Consider the following 6000-nt stretch of genomic DNA (forward strand, 5'->3'; position numbering starts at 1 on the left):
GATCAATAATATGTTCTTAAATTTTTTGTACCTACTTACTTAGGAAACATCACGGTATATATGTGTAATCTATCCGTTTTAAGATATGTTTGTTTTAAAACATCAACAATAACAACAACAACAATAATGGCTTTGTTTATTTTGTAAAAGTTTATCAATAAAGTGTAGCAGATCCATGCATATGTTTGTTGTAATATTGTAAAGCTGTCGAGTTCATTTCGCCATTCAGTTTATATATTTTATACTTGTTTTAAAACATTACTTACATAGCTTTAGTCGGTATAGGGGTAAGTAACTTCTATTACAACACAATTATTTTAATATACTACAATATTAAATAACTATTGTAAATTAAAAAACTCGATTGCCTTGACAAAAAACGAACTAAAAGGTAAAAAACAAGTTTTAATTGGTTAAACTGTACATACAAAACGAAAGTTCACTTATTTACTCGCTGCCTAAACAACTAGATAAAATTGTCACTGCAGTCGGGAAATCGTTTTGTGGAACAATTTTTAATATAACAGGTCCCCCTTGCAAATATGGCGTAGACGTACCTTGCAAATATGGCTTAGGTATTGAATGCAGCATTTTGTCTCCCAAGAAGCTAGTGAGCAAGTTTATTTTCATCACATTTTCGTAAATTAGCATTCTAGCATGACTTCTGATTTGTTTTCACGACTTAATACGAATCAACTGTTGCAGAAGGTCTAGAAGCGGTCATTTGGCTAACATAATTTTTTATATTCAATAAATTATTCTTAATATTCGAATGATAAAAATATAACTAAGATAAAATTTGTGTGATTTGTCAGAACTGTTTGTAATGCTTAAAAATATTGATTAGTCTATTTTCGTATGTCTTTCTGTCCATGAGCACGGTAACTAAAAAACGAAAAGAGTTATCGAGCTGAAATTTTTATAGCGTGTTCAGGTCCTTTTATAGCGTGTTCAGGTTTATAGCTCTCTTAACTTAAGTCTCTAGTTTTTCAAAAACTATAAAAGATGGAGAGTTTTTGTAGGTAGCTTCAAATAGTGAGTTTATTGATTGCAATTTCATATTAAACTCATTCGATAATATTAAAAAAAATTTCGTAATATTAAGAGGTTAATTTTCGGTGAAAACTTTTTTGCTTAAAAATTCATTTTAAAGCATATAGATACCAAAAAAAGAATAAAATTCCTTAAAAAACTCGAAATTTTCTAGAAAAAATGATCACCATTATACATGAAACTTTTTGTTTTTTTAAACTTATCTCATTTACAAAAATAACATTACAATCACTGATATTCAACACAGTACTAAATAGTGTATTTAAACAATTAACTAGGTCAATTGCTTATATTCAATAGCTTAAAAAACTTAAATTAGATCATCTTTTATATCATACGATAAAATTTCGGTAACAATTCGTATTTTTATCTATAAAATTGGAAAACATTATAAAAATTTGAATTTATACTTTCTGTAGAACGAAACAAAGAGATTACAGGATGAAAGCATAGTCAGGCTTTGACACAACATGCCCTCTTACATTTACAATATGTTGTTAAAATGGTACATACACTATCTCCGAAGCACAATGAATATTGTGTATAGATGGTTGCCTACCACATACCTACTATCAACTTTAATTAGTATCATTAATAACATCACCAATTAATTATTTGTATAGTTTTAAACTTGTGGATATGCTTATATTATAATCATACACAGGGTGATTATTTATGGAGGAAATGCGACTTAAAAATATGTCATTATTGCATTTACTCAAAAGAAAACACGGTGATTACAGAAAATTGCTTAAGCCAAAAGTTTTCAAGGGTAATAGAGGACATTTGCCTGTGTCCATGACTTTGGCCTAGAATTATCGATAAACTTAAGTTGTATTTCCTCCAAAAGCTAACGTTTTTCGAACAAATGTTTGAAACAAAAATTTTCGTTATTTATGAAGATCAACTTTCTGACTTAAATTGGCTATTAAAAAAACCCGAAAAACTAGGTCCAACCTGATGTCAGAACATTACGTCTCTTACGAAACTTTGTAACTTTTGTTTAAGCTATTTTTTTGATTGATTAACCACAAAACGAGATATTTACTTGTATAGATTCTTAATGGCCCACCCTATATATTTTTACGTGATAAAAGAATAATTTGGAAAAATTGATGGCTTTTCTTTTATAGCGTTTTCAAAATACCCACCCTGTATGCCCCACCCTTTCTGCTGCTGCTGCATCCTAAGCTCAAAGAAGGGTATTTGCATTTTCTGGCCATAGAGTATGTTTTTTTTTACCCAATAAATTTATTCATTCGTTCTTATATTTGATAAGGCTTTAGGTAGTACATACCTATGTGTGATTTTATATGATCCATAAACTAATATTTTAAAATATTAAATAATTCTTTGATCAAAGTATCTACTAGCCCGTTAAATGCCATAAAAATGTACCAACTTGATAAATTTCTAACATAATGTAAAAACGACAAAGGGGTGAGAGAAGTGAAATATATTGATCATAGCATCAATGGGAGCGGTGTTTTCGCGTGGATCGATTTAGAAATTGTTATGTTGATCTAAAGATTTGTTCTCTAGGCCAAAATATTATATTTCAGAATACAAATAACTAAAACAATGACATTGGTAGATTTTGACCGTACCGTTTTTGATCGGTATTATAAAAAATCGATACATTTTTCGATTTGATATTTTTTAAAGAGTAAATCAAAAACACGTAAGATATTTTTGCTAGTGTTATTTTTTCAATATTTGAGTCTTGAAAAATGATACTTTGACTATCTACTGATTGTACTGGTTGTGTTTTTGTACGTTAGGCATTAACATCATGCATTTTAATAAAATATATCATTTACATAAATTGTTTAATGTTTTATGTATAACGTTGATGTATTGTTATAATTTTACAATAATTATGATATTAGACTAGTCATTTTAAAGAAAAACGATCCGCATTTCTCAAATATTTGGAATAGAAATCTTTTTCATAGAATTTTAGAAGAGAGTAAGTACTTCAAATAATCACAAAAAGCCGTCAAAGGAGGGATTGGCTTTCCCCTCAATAGGGTATTTTACCGAAAAATGTATATTTTCTACATTTCTCAAAAACCACGATATACAGTGTGGGCCATTTTAATCTATACACCTAAATATCTCGTTTTGTAGTAAACCAATAAAAAAATAGACATCAGATCAAAATTTATTGTATCTATTAAAGAAACCCGAAGAACTAGATCCAATCTCATGTTAGAGCACGATGTTCCCCAACAAACTCTGCAACTATTGCAACAAACTCTGCAACTTTTAAGGTATTACCAGCATGGTATTTGCAGATCCTATGCTAAAACAATGATTAAACCAATTTTTTGAATTTTCAGAATTTATCGAATTTTCTTTCACAGAATAAGAATAAGGCTCACTATTAAATCCCAAAGTTTCAGAAATTTTGATCGTTTAAAACACGAGATAATTAATGTTCCTAATTTTGATAATTTACGTCAAAATTATTATCTCGAAAAATAAAACGACGAGCTGCTATTTTTTTTTCTAAAAACGTTTCTTTCAGCTCTCCTGAGAGGACTCCTCCTTGTTCTCAAAAGCTGGGAGTATAGTGAGTTTTACAATTCTTTGGCCATCGACATCGCAAAAATTGGCAGCTGTTTATCTCGCTAACTAAACAAAATTCTGCAACTTCGGGATCTCATAGCTAACATTATTCTGAGCCTGTGAATAAAAAGTAGACCAAATCTGTTCACAAGTGATTTCATGCTGGATATACCTTAATAGATATTTATCAACTTATTTCATGGTCTTAATAAAATTTTATCGCTGTGCGCACGCATTGTGAAAATTCACTCTAATCATTTTTTCCCTAACGCACCAAACGAAGTATTACATACTTCAAAAATATTTGTTCCAAATTTTTGAGAAGGCATGATCGTTTTTTTTTTAAATGACTGGTCTATATAGAAACAATGAATATTTGATTAGAACCATTTATATTATTACAAATGTAATCTCCTAATAATCCATTATACACATAGTAGGTATACCTGCGTTATGTATAAATTAAAATTTTATAATTAAAGAACAACAATGTGTTCATGTTTTATTGTTATCTGTGCTTGCTTCATTATAAACAACAATCGGTTTATAAACTTAATTCAAATTAATTAAAGCAGGTACATTATTATTGACCGTGGCCTCATAATGAAGTGAAATTTCTAAGATTCTTTTTGTGCATTTGGAGGATTAATGAAGGTAATAATGAAAAATAAGATTTTAGTCGTGGCTCAAGTTTTTCCATTTTTGTGTTTTTGTTTCGAATTTCAACGATTTTTCACAACGCCATAGAATACAGAATACGTAAGAGACGAGAGATTTGCAAAGGTTTAAGGAATTTTTTTTTTTGCTTTTTTGTGTTTTATACCGGTATGCTTTAGATGATGTGTTTGTAAATGTGATTTCAGCCGAAATCTTAACCTAAATTTATAACGTTTAATATCCATATGAATTTATTCATGCTTATCCAATTGTGGTTTTGAAAAATGTTTTTCCACACCATTACATAAGTGTCATTTTTAATCATTGCCTTTTTGTGCATATTTTTTCGATTTTTCATATATATTCGACAAAATTTAACGAATTTTTTTTCACAGGTTAACAATAGGGCTCGCTTTAAAATCCTAAAATTTCAGAACTTTTGACCGTTTTAAACACGAGATAATGATTGCCTTAGTTCGTAATTTTAATGTAAATTGTACAAAATTGGGAACTTAGGCACTAACTCGTGTTTGTGTGTAATGTCGTGTTTTAAACCATTAAAATTTCTGAAACTTTGAAATTAAAAAGTAAGTCCTATTCTTAGCCTGTGAAAAAAAATTCCTTAACGTAGTTCCAGCATGGTATTTGCAGTTTCTATGTTAAAGCAATGGTACAATTTTTTTTTCGACAGAATTTAACGAAAAATTAAATTTAAGAATTTAATAATGCTTACTATTAATTCCCAAAGTTTCAGAAATTTTGACCGTTTAAAATGGGAAATAATTATGCCAACGTCCCAATTTCGATCAATTTACGTCAAAATTAATATCTCGAAAGTGAAAATTAATTTCTAAATTTTTTTTTTAGAATTGTATTGTATAAACATTTTTTTCTACTTTTTCTTCAATATATAATAATATCATAAAAAATAGTTGGAGAGACCGGACATTTTACATGCTTTAAATGGGACATGACCCTCAAAATCGCGAACTTTGTCTTTAAATATCTCGCGATCTAAACGGTCAAAAATTATGAAATTTTAGGAATTCATAAATAAAGCTATTATAAACCCGAGAAAAAAAATTCGGCCAAATCTGTCGAAAAGTGATTTCATGCTGGTACTACCTTAAATTTAATAATGTGGAAAAGTAGGTTTCACAATAGTTCAAGCAAAGTAACTAGGTTAAGTTGTGACTTTCGCTTGTATCTTTTAGCACACAATTTATTTTGAAACGGTTTGTCTGTGGAATAACTGCTCATGTAGAATGACTGCTAATTAATATTTTAAACAATGTCAAATTTCAAGCCAAAATGTAATTTCATATGTCGTAAACAATTTCGACATAATGCAAATTTCGAACGACAAATTTCACATTCAAATGGTTTTTCCTTGGTATGCGATCTTAAATGTTCTTTTACACATTTTACTCTGACCATTTATAACGGAATGGGATTTTGTTTGAATGTTTTTGTTTCAATCCTTTCAATTTTTTTTTGTCCTTCTTCTGAAAATTTCTGTTTAATTTTATGGAATCTGAAATGCTTGTTTAAATATATTATATTAAAAAACAAAAATATATTGAATATTTAGGTTTTCGTCGAGTACTAATTTTTTGTTGATTTTTTTCAGATTTAATTTCAAGTTTATCTTCGTAAAATTCTTTTTTATAAGAAATTTTATCGGCTTGTTCTTTACAATCACTTTCTTGTTGAATTAGA

Source organism: Chrysoperla carnea, chromosome 2 (genome assembly GCF_905475395.1).
Source record: "Chrysoperla carnea chromosome 2, inChrCarn1.1, whole genome shotgun sequence".
NCBI classification, from domain to species: Eukaryota; Metazoa; Arthropoda; class Insecta; order Neuroptera; family Chrysopidae; genus Chrysoperla; species Chrysoperla carnea.